Genomic DNA, 13,964 nt, shown 5'->3' with positions numbered 1-13,964 from the left:
TTTTATAGGCATCGGGTTGTACATGTTTACTTGACACGTGGACTTTACCGAGGATCCACGTGTCGAACAATATATATTTTCAAAGAAGGATGAAAAAAATATCATGCAGATATATCCAATATTCTGAGAGTAACACTCAGTAGTCCACGTAAGACTTGGCATACCGAGTCTTGGGACCGAGCATTGTGTTCTGAGTTCAGATAAGTATGAATTACCGAGCATAAGTTTGATGAACAGTAAAAATTAACCGAGCTTTAGTGATGGGCCGGCAAATTACCTTTCCGAGCCCAACACAGCTTATCCATGATCCAACATTTACCTTTCATAAAATCTGCTGGAGGCTGCTCCTCAAAGCCATTTGCAAAAAGGGTATGTAATAATAATACCCATTAAACAGAAGCCTCAGATTACATGCAAGATTTATGTTTTGCTTTACAGGCCTATGGCTATATATATGTTCTGCAGATGGAAGCAACTCGTTTGAAGCAAGATCTTGAGCGTGCCCGGAAACAGGTTTGAAAAAAGTATCTTTTACCAATTCAGTACAACTTTTTCCTCCGCTTTAATATATTAAAGCAGCAGTTCATGTTTTACAGCTGCAGGGCTTATGTGTAGGTGGGGTTCTCCGCAGCTGCAAACTCAGGTTTGTTCGTCAATACTCTGACACCCATTATCATTGATCTAATCTTCTGCCTCAAATGTTGCTGAGTCTTGTTAATATTGCATGTGTCCATGACTGTGGGTTGGTGGTGGTGGTGGTGGTGGATGAAGCTTTTGCGCATGAACATACTATGAAATGCTGCATATTCAGATGTTAGTGTTGTGTGCTTCATGCAATAAGCTCAAGTTAAGTTAGGAAACTTTACTTAGCCCAGAAGTATCGGCGTTTTTGCAATTGTAACCTCAAACTTTTAATTCTTGCAATATCGGTATCCTAAAAACTTTTTTCCTCCTTTTAATTTCACCCCATTTTGTGTTAAATCATGAAACTAAAGATTGTGTTCGTAGAATGTTCAATTGCCATTGTATTTTTTCTAGCGCTCAAGAATATTAATTCAGTGATTGAAGATATAGGTTGTTATTAAACATGCATGTATGTATACTCGATGCACATTAATGAAAGAGATAAACACAGCTTTCAGAAGGTTGAAGTGCAGTTGTAACACCTGAGTCACATTTTTCAATGAGCTATTTATCTTCATGTATAACTTTCTGACATGCTGAGTATAACCTTTGTGGTTTTATTTCTCGTTGGTACTTTTTTCTTCTTATATCATGCCCTTGGCCCCCCTTCTTTGTTCTTTCATGACATTGTATTCTAAAATTAACTCATGCTAAGGATTCTCCAGGGGTTAATACATTTGAGATGGAGTATGGACACTGGGTTGAAGAACAAAATAGACAGATTTGTGATCTGAAGAATGCTTTGAATGCACATATAGGGGATACAGAACTTCAAATGCTGGTAACTGATGGCTTGTCACACTATTTTCAACTTTTCCGCATCAAAGCAACCGCGACAAAAGCTGATGTCTGGCATGTGGAAAACATCAGCTAAGCGTCTTTTCTTCTGGATCGTAGGGTTTCGCCCTTCAGAACTTCTCAAGGTATGGGGACCATGCATTTCTCAATTCATCGGAACAACTTGGAGTGAAGCCGTTGTGCTAATGCGCATCTGTTTTTGTGCTGCAGTAGTTTTCTTGCTGGGAAATTGTAGGATCCAAGTACAATTTTAATGGGTTTTTTTGTGAACTATAGTTGGATGAATTCTAATAGTTAGAGTCTGCCCTGCAGTAATTGGCAATCAAAAATAAATTTATGAAGTAATAGAAAAAGTTTGACATTTTTATGAACAATGAAGTACGTGATAAGAATAAATATGCTATTACATGTTACTCTTTTGTTTTTTGTCTTCCATTGTTTTTACAACACATTAGCACAAAATATCACCATTTAGTCCAAACATAAAGGAAGCTTGTGCTATCCCCCCTCCCCCCAACACACACGCACGCTAACAGTAATATTAAAGTCTCTTCACATCATACCTAGGACATAGGGTCAATTCCTACTTCCGTCTTGTACTGGCAAGTTGAAGAAGTGTTTCCACCTATTTTGTAAGTACTATAGCCATTTGATAATTGATATAAACAAAAAGAAAACTTATTGAATTATGTGAATAATCCCATTTAGGATTTCCTAGGCATAAATGCCAACAAATCTGTGGTTGGTCCTCAAGCACTGAAGCTTGGCAGATAGCAACCTCCAATTCTTGTCCATATAATTGAGTATAGAAATTGTGAGCTTTTGGGGCCATCATCTACTTTTATATATTTATTTATTTATTTATTTTTATCTTCTTGTTGAAAAAAAATTCATTTATTTTTTTGAGTTATTTTTAATGCAGCCTGCTGTAATTCCATAATCAAATATAAGATAATGCTTATTTGTTAATCCATGTTGATTACAGGTGCTTGTGCCTCAGATTGACCCCATGACTGAAAACCAAGTTTTTGAAGTTCATAATCTTAAACAATCATGTCAGCAAGCTGAGGACACTCCAGGAAACTCTGGCCAAGACAGTAGCAGCTAGTCATCTGGTTGAAGGTACCTACATTCCGCAGATGGGTACTGCGGTGGAGAAGTTGGAAGTTCTAGTGAGCTATGTCAATGAGGTACACACTAAATGCTTTTACTCCAAATTCTGACTCTCAATGAGACTGATATTTATGTTGCTTTCTTTCCGCATCTCTCTCTCTCAAGTACCTATTAAGTATTTAGACCCATCAAGTTGTTCATTTGTCAATTTATATAACCATGAATTCGTTCTAATAGATTATAATTTGCAAATTCCCAACTGAAAGTACTTTTCTTTTCTGCCCAAAAGAACAACAATTTGGATTATATGTAACTGGATTTAAAGGCAATTGTGTAGGGAAAGAATGCTTTTAGAGTTTTGATTTAATTTGATTTTCTGTTAATGGCTTTTTATCTTCTTATTTATTTATTTTAGGGGAAACTTCACTTACCCCCCTATACTTTCGCGCTTTTTGCAGACACCCCCCCATTGTTCAAAACCTCTCACTTTGGTGTATCAAACTTTCGTTTCCTTTCAAATACCCCCCTACCGTTAACTTTTGACCTTTCTACCCCTAAATTATTTTTAAAAAAAAATTATTTTTTAATAAAAAATAAGGGCACGATTGTAATTTTCCACCCTTTCCGTTAGGATTTAACAGAAAATCCTAACGGAAGGGGCAAAGTGAAAGGAAACGAAAGTTGGATACATCAAAGTGAGAGGTTTTGAACAATGGAGGGGTGTCTGCAAAAAGCGCGAAAGTATAGGGGGTAAGTGAAGTTCCCCCTTTATTTTAATAGGCATACCTGATACTATAAATAGGAAATATGCCTTGAAAGAAAAATGAGACACTATTGATCCTAAAAGGGCAGTCTTATTCGTGCGGATCTTAAATTTAATGTCATTTGAAGTTTAAAGGGATGTATTAACAATACACCTTTCTTTTTGGCTTACTTTCATTCAGTAAAGCAGTATTGCATTCGCCATTAAAGGATTCTTTTATGTTTTATTTTATTGGAGAGATTTGTGCCCCCACCTTTACACCTAAGTCAATTGTTGTCTAAATGTGTTTTAGTTCATCAATTTGTTTTACTTTAGAGCCAGGTGTTGGAGAGCTGCTTAGCATAGAAGTTTACAAGTTTCCTTTTATATCAAAGTTTTTATTGTTCTTGACTCAATTTCAAATTCTTGACGAATATGAGATGAGTTCCTAGCTCGTTCACTTCCATAGTAGCATATTTTGCGTTAATAAAGGAGTACCAGGAAAAAAGAATCGAGTTCACTGTCACTTTGATCATTATAAATTCAAGTTTTATCAAGTTTGGATGCAAATAACAGTGCATCTTGCATCCAATTCCAAAGTTGTTTTGGATATTCATCTCTTTAATCCGTGGGCAGAACTATCTATAAGGAAAGACATAGATCCTGGTAAGTACGTATCCTTTGGAATGAAAAAGGAACTTCAATAAGAAAACAGCATTTGCCATGTTACGTTGCAGTTAAGCTCCAGTTTTAAAAATTTTCAACTATATTTCTGCATCCCCTCTCCCCCAGAAAACAAGAAAAGAAAAAAGAAATCGGTCACGAAGCTGTTGAAAGCTTTTGTTTATTTATGATCAGAGCTCACCTTCAAAGGGTTTCTTAAATTATATCTGAATAGATTCTCTGAGGATTGGAAGACAATTTTGGTTGGAAGTTTGTTAGGCTATGATATTAACTCAAATCTGGATGGGAGATTGGCAGAGCATTTTGGTAGTTCATTTCATGAGCAGATAGAAACAGGTCCATGAAATCCTTTTGTTAGTTCTTGTGTTGGCTTAATTCAGTTTCAAAATGCAGATGCTACTGTTCACGGCTCAAACACTGATATAGAATGCTCAGAATCCAATCTCCACCGTTCATAATGTAGATTCATGTGTTATGAACGTCCCTGCAAAATTTCAGCTCAATCGGACCACAAACGCCCATCGATCGGAGCTGTTGATCAAGACTGGACAGGCCGGGTCCGGACCTCAATTCCCCGGGTCCGGACCTCATTTCCAGAAACTAAAATCTTGCTCCGCGAAGCCGTGTCCGGACCGCCCATTAACATGTCCGGACACCCCGTAAGTTTTAGGCCCAAAAACATGATTTTAAGTGGGTTATGTCTAGGGTTTTGTCGGGGGTGTATATACATCATTATAGAAGAGAGAAGGACGAATTTTCACCCCCAGAGAGTTCGTCGGAGGCTGTGCTAAGAGAGATCATATGTGGTGAGCGTTAAAGTGAATCTCTTAGAGTTTTAATTATTCCTTTGATAAATCTACGGTTGAGAAGTCTATCGGAAGGGTCCGGTAAAGGAGAATCACGTTGAAGAAGATTGTGAGCGCGGAGACGAGTTGTAGGCTTGTCGATCTTACAGAGTCAAGGTCTTGCAAAGGGTTGTAAGTGTTCCTAGTGTCTGTAATCTCTAGATAATCTTTTGATAGTGATTTCTTGGGTTTGGCTGCCCCGGAGAGGTTTTACTTTTAGAACGTTTTCTAAAAGGTTTCCTCTTCGTAACCAAAATATCTGTGTCTGCCTTTTTATTGCTTTATATATTTTGGGTGATTGAATTGTTTATTGCTTCATAATATTAATTCCGCATAAATTGTGATAAACAAGTTTTTGGAGTCGGCATAGCGTTTTTCAATTGGTATCAGAGCGGGTTCACTCTGTTTGGATTAAATTCTTGAGTGAGATCTGTTGACTCCTATTTGCTATGAATACTTCTCAAGGGGAATATGATCTTATAAACTCCTTCAACAATTTGTTGGAAAAATTCACTCTTTTGAGACATCAATACACAAATTGTTTGGGGGATTTTCAAGATCTTAAACATGTGAATGAATCTATTGTTAATGAATTGTCTGAATCACATGTCCTAATTGATTCTTTGAAATCTGATAAAGAATCTTTGGCGAATGATTTGTCTAAATCACATATCTTGATTGATTCTTTGAAATCTGAGATTTCTGTGCTTGTTGAAAAGTCTTTATCACTTGAGAATGAATTGAATGTTTCTAAGGAACTCTCACGAAATTTCTCTAGTGATAATTTGAAAAGTTTTCTTTGTACTAAAGAATTTGTTCCTAACAAGCCTAGTATGATTGTTGATAATGTTGGTGCATCTACTTCATATGTTTCTAATGAGTCCTTGAATGTTGAGCCTGTGAATGTTAAAGAAACCAAGGCTAATTTTTCTAAGACTCCTTCAGTTAAACAAACTCAAGGTAAGTTTTTTCCTACATGCCATCATTGTGGGATTGTTGGTCACATTAGACCAAACTGTTGGAAATTCAAAGCTGCTCCAAAGAAAGAAAATCATGCAGCTGCTCCGACTCTCCATAGTAAGAAAGGTAAGAAAATTTATGTTAAGCATCATGCATCTTACCCTAAGCTTAGAGTCATGCATCCTCATAGAAAATTACCTTCTAAAAGGTTTGTGCCCACTTGTCATCATTGTGGAAAGGTTGGTCATATTCGACCAAAGTGTTTTGATTTGAAATCCCATAAGCATAAAAGTGAAAATTCCTATTCTAGGAAAGAAAGTGAGGGTTTGGTCATAATGATTAGAGAAGTGTTATCTAGGCTAGATAAGTTTGAGCAAAGTCATAAGTCTAGACCTAAGATTTCTCAAGTGTGGGTTAGGAAGAATGATACCATTCACCCATTGAGGGGGAGTGGTAGTGATCTCACCTAAAGTTAGGTGAGTCAATAACATGCCTAGGATTGATTGTTTTGCTTATTTTGTAATATCCTAGAGCATGTTGTTTTTTTTTCATTGCATTTTTTTTTTTTTTCGTTTTTGCTTTATTATTTATGCACTGCATTGTTTTTGTTGTTACACTTTCTGTATGAAGAGTATATACATGATTGTTTTGAGATTCATGTTTTGAGGCATATTCATAAAGGATTTTTTTCCCCTTATTTTGGGGGGACCAGGGCCTACCCCGGTCCCCCCCTCCCTCTGTCTCTGCATATCATGTCCTGAAATACTTTTTAAGGTCTTATATTTACAGCACAATAAAACTATCTATCTTGCAAGACCTAAGAGAGAGAACTTGTAACATGAGTATCTTCGAATATTTCTATAATAAGATGTATGATGATTACATATACATATGCAGCAACATAGTGGTCTATGCACGTTATTTAGATAGATACTGAGCAATTATTAATAATTGTATATATAGAGTTAGTGTGCAGATCCTTATCTCAGACATCCACTTTCACATGACTTATCCGTTTTTTTTTTTTTTGTTTTTTTAACAAAATTCACGTACAACACACCCATATTATATCCTAAACTTACTCATATCCTTATTTCTTCTTCTTTCCCCATTTTTCAAACTTACTCACCTAAACAAACGACTCAGCCACTTGCTTTTGTTTCTTTTCTCCTTTACTTTTATTTCTTTTCTCCTTGTCCTAATGTCTCACGTTGTTTGCTCCCCACCTTTTTTTTTAGTTATATCAGGATTTGAGAGAGAACAAAATAAGAACGAAGAAAATAAGGAATAAAAATTTAAAAGAAAATAAGGAAACAAAGCATGGGTCATTTATTCAGAAAGGAAGATAATGAGTGGATTCTCCAATAATACTTAAATTTTTAGCGAAATAAATTGGAATGCTGAAATTTAAAAGCAGCATCCGTAAACAAAAGAAAAGTCTAAGCTATTGGTCAATGATGAGTTGTATAAAAATCTTACACATCCTTTCTTACAAACTCATATATAATCAACTTTCTATATTTATCTTATTGTAAAAAACAATTGCATCAAAATTATAAACTCCAACAAACAATGAATGCAACATTCCATCTTTTGGGTCAAAGCAAAAATCATTGTCAACAACTTGCAACAACGTTTTTGGTACATGGCCTACAACAAATGTAGCAAAACTACATGTGTAGAAGTTAATAAAACATTTGCTTGTCTAAATTGCATGGAAACAAATGTTGTTGCACAACCACGGTAAGGACCATGCCAAAGATTCAACATTACTACTGTTAAAGAGCTACCAAACGAAAATGGATCAATTTCCACAACCGAATAATTTTGTGTGCTATGTAAATTAACTTTTTCTCATATTTTAACACCGAGAACCAAATTGCACGAGCTATCTACAAAGATTTGCTTCTTTTTAATAAAATCCTATGGTTGCCAACTATCTATATATATATAGATAGTTGGCAACCATAGGATTTTATTAAAAAGAAGCAAATCTTTGTAGAAGCAATGTTTTTGTTTATTTTTCAGGTTTCAGTTTCAGATTATCTGCATAATAGGCATGCCACTAACAAGATTCTTGTTGGACCAGGCTGACCATGTTCGACAGGAATGCCTGCATCAGATGGCTCGCATCCTGACTACCCACCAGGCAGCTCGAGGTCTGCTTGCTTTGGGAGAATACTTCCAACGCCTTCGAGCGTTGAGCTTTGTTTGGGCTACTCGTTCTCGTGAGCCATTTTATCTGAGAGGAAAATTGTAGTTAAGGTAATTTTGTGCTTATACATTATCTTGTCTTAAAAGCTCATATATTTCAGATTTTAAATTTAAGTTCACTGTTGGAACTATGTCATGTATGTATTTATTAGGTGAATTTTCTGTCTTGTTAGCCTCAAAACCTTTAATGGGGAATAAGTACAAAATGAGAGCGAAAGGCTCTCAGCAAGTAATATTTGAAACGGTCGATTTAGAAAATCATTTGAGGAAAAGAGTTAGGAGTCCAGATAACATATAACATAAACTTCTCTTGTTGAACTCAAAACATTGTCCTTAATCTTTTTTTTTTAAAAAAAAAAAAATCATAATACTTCATAAATCAACTTTTTTTCATTAAACTTGACATAAATCTTAATTTCTTAACGAGTAAAAGCTTTCTCTTTTCATTTGTTACTTATGACCTTGCATCCTATTACTTCCCGTATGCATGGAGTTGTAAGATCCAACCTCTGAGGATCTGGCAACACTCATGACAATCAAGTGATGGCCGTAATTTTAGTATGGTGCACTCCATCCATCTTAGTTCGATACTATTTTTCTATCTTTTCTCTTTGGCCAAATAGTTTTTTGAAAGTTTGGTTTCGCCTTACACATGCTCACTCTTTACTTCCGACAACTTTTTATTATCATATAAACTTAGCGTGTAGAGGGCTACCTTTCCCTTACATAAAACTTTCGTTGTTTGGAAATTATGTTTTATAGTCACACTGACGCAGTGGCAGTGCAGGATTCTACTACTATCATGCCTATGCCTACAACTAGTTCATTGTTATTTGAAGTTTGAAGTTTGAAGTTTATCCTGAGACAGTTGTGCAAGTAGCTGATCATGAAGAGTTCTTGTTTACTTTAAAGTCTCTTGGGTCCGCAACCAGCCACCATTAGGAGACTTTATCCTTTTGCTATCTCAAGTTTTATTAGCCTTTACGTTATGTGATCAATGTTCTTTTACGTTATGTGATCAATGTTCAATGTTCCTTTACGTTATTTTATCCTTTTCCCTTTACGTTATGTTCTTGTTCTTTCAATAAGTGGGCACTATTTATATAGGAGAATGATAGGTGCTCTCCTGATATCTGGTGTATCCTAGGTAGATATTACTTTTCAAAAAAGCAAAAAAAAAAAAAAAAAACAGAAAAAAGTTGTTCTTATTTTTCTCACTTAGTTTTTAGAAAATAATATCCACTTAGATTTGGAGAATACCAAGAGAGCACCTAGCATTCCCCATTTATATGTAATCATATACTCAATTAAGATATAGAATAATTACTTTGCAAGTTGATTTTTTAGTGTGATTCTCTTGTTTGTTGATGTGACGCCAACCCCTCTTGTTAATCTTATCTCCTAGTATATTTCTTGTTTGGCTTACATTTGTTTTTGGCCTACATAGATTAATGACATGTGAAACGAGAGCCACATGGTATACATTAATGGATTTTTATGCTATAAGATGTCAATAAGAAATGCAGTAAATACTAAATACTTGTAATATACATTAGTGGATATATATTGGAAAAAGTTGCCTCCTTTATTCCATTACCTCTCTTCAATCAAGTGATTGAAATGTAGTCGTGGCAGAAAAGTTTTCCTCTTCAATCCTAGAATGCTCCATATAAAATGCACCCTTCTTCCTTGTCAATGCTTTAATTAAGATATAACTAATTGAGACTTCTCTGTGCTAGAAAACTCTAATATGAGCTGTGAAATAAGTTCTGCAAAGGTCTGATTATGTTGGGTTTGATTTTCTTGTTAGGGTTTTATTTTGATAAGCAATTTTTGTTAATGATTCTTGTTAGTTGTTAATAATTTATGGTCTGATTATGTTGGGTCTGATTATGCTGTATTGATTTGTTTTTTTTTTTTTTTTTTTCCACTTATTGTAGACTCATGGATGGTCATTCAAGTAGTGATGTTGGTTCTAGTTCTGTGTCATCTATTCCTAACCCTAGTTCAGCTCTCCCACCAAAACCTATAAAATCTGAGCAAACATCAGTGGTGCGGGAACATTTTACCAAGTTAGAGGGGGGTGATCCTAAGGATCCTAAATCACAATGCAAGTATTGTAATAAATTGCTTAGTTGTCACACTAGAAAGCATGGTACAAATGCCATGCTTGGGCATTTGAGGAATACTTGCAAAAACTATCTCAGTAGGTTTGATAAAGATGATAAGTCGTAATCAAAGTTAAGTTTTGAGGGTAAGAGGGAAGGCTAAATGGCAGTGGGAGAAGGATCTGTTGGTAATTTGGTGATTACTAAATACAACGCTGCGAAAATAAGGGAAGCAATTGCTAAGATGATAATTAAGGATGAGTTGCCATTTAGGTTTGTGGAAGGTGAAGGGTTTCGGGATTTTATGAATATAGTTGAGCCAAGGTTTTCAATTCATTCTCGTTATACTATGATGAAGGATTGTGTTAAGCTCTTCTTGTCTAAGAAGGAAAAGTTGAGGGCAATGTTTATGACAACTGGGGTTCAGGTTTGTCTTACCACTGATACGTGGACTTCGATTCAAAACCTTAATTACATGGTAATCACCTCTCATTCTGTTGATAGTGATTGGAACTTACACAAAAGAATTTTAAACTTTTGTTTAATTCCTAATCACAAAGCTGATACCATTGGGGAGAAGATTTTGTCGTGTATGCTTGAGTGGGGTATTCGTAACATTTTCACTATCACAGTTGACAATGCTTCTACCAATGATGGTGCTTTGGAGTTTGTGAAGAGGAGAACTAGTAATAAGGAGGGCGCCATATTAGAGAGTCAGTTTATGCATATCAGGTGTTGTGCACACATACTAAATCTTATTGTGACTGATGGTTTGAAAGAGGTTGATGAGTCCATTGTGAGGGTTAGAAGTGCGGTGAAGTATGTAAAGTCTTCACCTGCAAGATTTGACAAGTTTAAGGCTTGTATTGAAAGAGAACAACTTGATTTCAAGGGTTTGTTGTGTCTTGATGTTCCCACTAGATGGAACTCTACATATTTGATGTTGGAAGGTGCTAAAAAATGTCTAGCTACTTTCCAACTTATGGAAGAGCTTGATAAGACCTTTAAGCCTACATTGACCGAGGAAAAGAATGAGAAAATTGGTTTGGGACCTCCTACTTGTGCTGATTGGAGTCGTATTAAGATTTTTCTCAAGTTTCTCAAAGTTTTTTATGATGCAACAATTCAAATTTCGGGATCTTTGTATTGTGCTTCTAATATGTACTTTTAAGAAATTTGTGGCATTCAAATGCATTTACAAGAGTATATTGATAATGGTGATTATGTATTGAGTGCTATGGCGGAGAAGATGATGACGAAGTACAATAAATATTGGGGGGATCTTGAGAACAATGATAGGGTTAACTTGATGATGTTTGTTGCGGTTATACTTGATCCACAAACCAAATTGGTGTCTTTAAAATATTGATTCAAAGATGTTCTTGGTGTTGATAGATGTAATGAAATGAAGAAAAAATTGAAGTCAATCCTTAACAAATTATATGATCACTGATGGTATGACCTGACATACAGGTTGATTGAAGAACCAAGAGACGAAATTTGATTTTTCCTAAAGATTAAAACAGACTTCTGCTTTTTATGTACGATGATAATAAATGATCTCATTTTCGAAAAAACTATGACAAGGGCACCCTCACCTTGCAATTGGCACTCTCGCTATCCTACGTAGATTAATGTGTTCACTTCATAACCTCACATTAACAACAAGGGCACCCATAGTTTGGACAAGGGTCTTTTTTCTTTCTTTCTTTTTCTTTTTTTTTTTTAAAAAAAATAATAAATAAATAAATAAGGTTGAAAGAATTTCTTCAAATTCTATATATTAAACTGACACGTGTCCAAAATACAAAAATTGGGTTGAAAGAAGTTCTCTAGCAATTTATTGGCCTACATGAAGAACATCTATATATGTAAAAATTCACGTGATATTATTGAAAAGAAGTTGTTTGTAGAGTACATAAGCATCTAAGATCTTGGTGTATATCCTCACAACTTTGACATGGCATAGTCCAAGGCATCAACAAGAAAATCTGCAGATACAGTTGTTACCATAGATTGTACTCCAAAATATTTTTTCTAATTATTATCTGGTAAAGACTCCTTCAAATTAATATATATGTTTAATCAGTTTTCCGAATGATGACGTGGGATGGACCCCGTAAATATCTTGGTATCTGCTGGATTTATTTGGCTGAGAAATATCAAAGAAAAAGGGATCAAAGCTGCCGGCGTTGTCCAGCAGGGGATAGCTCCGATGCCTAAGTTAGTCACAGTGTTTTAAGAGAAAATATTACTTCGAAGATGATAGATGAGACAAGGATAATCAAAGATATTTAGTTAAGGAGAGGGAAAAAGAAGTTACCAAAATCTAAAAAGGGACCCCCCTTTTATAGGCACCAAGTTGCAACTGTTCATTTGACACTGTGGACTTTACCGAGGGTCCACATGTCAAACAATATTTTATTTTCAAAAAAGGATAAAAAATATCATGCATATATATCCAATATTCCGAGAGTAACACTCGGTAGTCCACGTAAGACTCGGCATACCGAGTCTTAGGGCCGAGCGTTTGAATACCGAGTTTAGAAAGTATGAGTTACCGAGCATAGGTTTTGATGAACAGTAACAATTAACCGAGCTTCAGTAATGGGCCGATGGATTATTTTATCGGGCCCAATATAGCTGACCATGATCCAACAGTTACCCCCCAATTTCCTTTTCTAACAGAATATGGAAATTGCATATTTCTGAGAATGGGTTAGCTTTCCCCTATTCCTTTCTTCTTTCTTTAACTAAATAAGGCGATTTGGCTCTAATTTTTTTAAAAAAAATTTGAAATTTTGAATTTTCAAAAGATAATGTTTTAATGATTTACCGCCGCCTTTTGAGAGCCACGTGTTGGGTTTCCTGCGGTTTAAAACTTAAAGCGGCCACGTGTCAGTCCCTGCATGGAGAGTAAGAAATAAAAAGGCGCATTTTGCTGAACCCTAGCTCCTAGGGTCTTAATTGCGCCGCTCCGGTTTCTCCCTTCCGAAAACCTTTTAAAACCCCTCTTCGCCTTTGTTATTCTCCATTGTTTTTCCATTAGAAGCCATTGTTGCCCTTTTTAAGCTTCTGCGATTTTCTCTCTCTCTCCAATCTGGCACTCCTTCACCCAGACCTTTCGGCTGAGTATTATTTTTCACGAGTGGTATACTTCAGAACTTCGGTCGAATCTGTCCCTTCAGCTGAGCCTTTTGTCCACCCCAACTGCCCGATACTTCATTACTTGGATTTTCTTCTTCCCTTGATCGAACCCTCGGTTGGTCATCTTCGTCTGAGTGTCACCCACCTTCTGATTCAACAGGGTCTGCCTTCAATCCCTCGCCAACTGATTCCCGAATACCAATACCTAATGAGTCGCAGAGTCGAGGATGTCCCTAGTGTGTTGGGTGCTTTACACCCAATTACATGGGAATCGAATCTGTCAGAGGATAACGAATCTGAAGTTCGTCAAATCTGCGAGCTTCCTGACTTGATGCAATTACGCTTTGATAACGACAACGTTGGAGCTGTGGTGGACACCGACAGTAATAAAGTCTGCATCTATTTGGAGATGTTTTGGATAGGTCTGAGATTTCCTTTTTCGAGGATAGTTCGGGAGCTACTGAGTTACATTCGGATAGCTCCACACCAGCTGCTGCCAAATGGCTGGAGAGTTTTCTTTGCTTGTATGATTGTTTGGCCGAAAATTCTCGGGGCAGATCACCCCCTCACCGTGGTGGACCATTAGAAATGGATTATGACGCTGTCATGACCGAGGAGAATAAGGTATTGTACCTGTGGACACCTGCACCTGCAAGGGTAGTGGAAGCT

The 13,964-nt window shown here is 36.2% G+C and overlaps 1 pseudogene; it reads left to right on the top strand.

Moving 5' to 3' along the window:
• The first annotated feature begins 303 nt into the window (after positions 1-303).
• LOC132169619 (transcription factor TGA1-like) lies at positions 304-8,086 on the top strand (annotated as a pseudogene).
• The last annotated feature ends 5,878 nt before the right edge of the window (positions 8,087-13,964 follow it).

The sequence above is a fragment of the Corylus avellana genome, chromosome 1 (genome assembly GCF_965113065.1).
Source record: "Corylus avellana chromosome 1, dhCorAvel1.hap1.2, whole genome shotgun sequence".
NCBI lineage: Eukaryota > Viridiplantae > Streptophyta > Magnoliopsida > Fagales > Betulaceae > Corylus > Corylus avellana.
The sequence above is the reverse complement of the archived record's forward strand: the minus strand, read 5'-3'. Positions and strand labels throughout refer to the sequence as shown.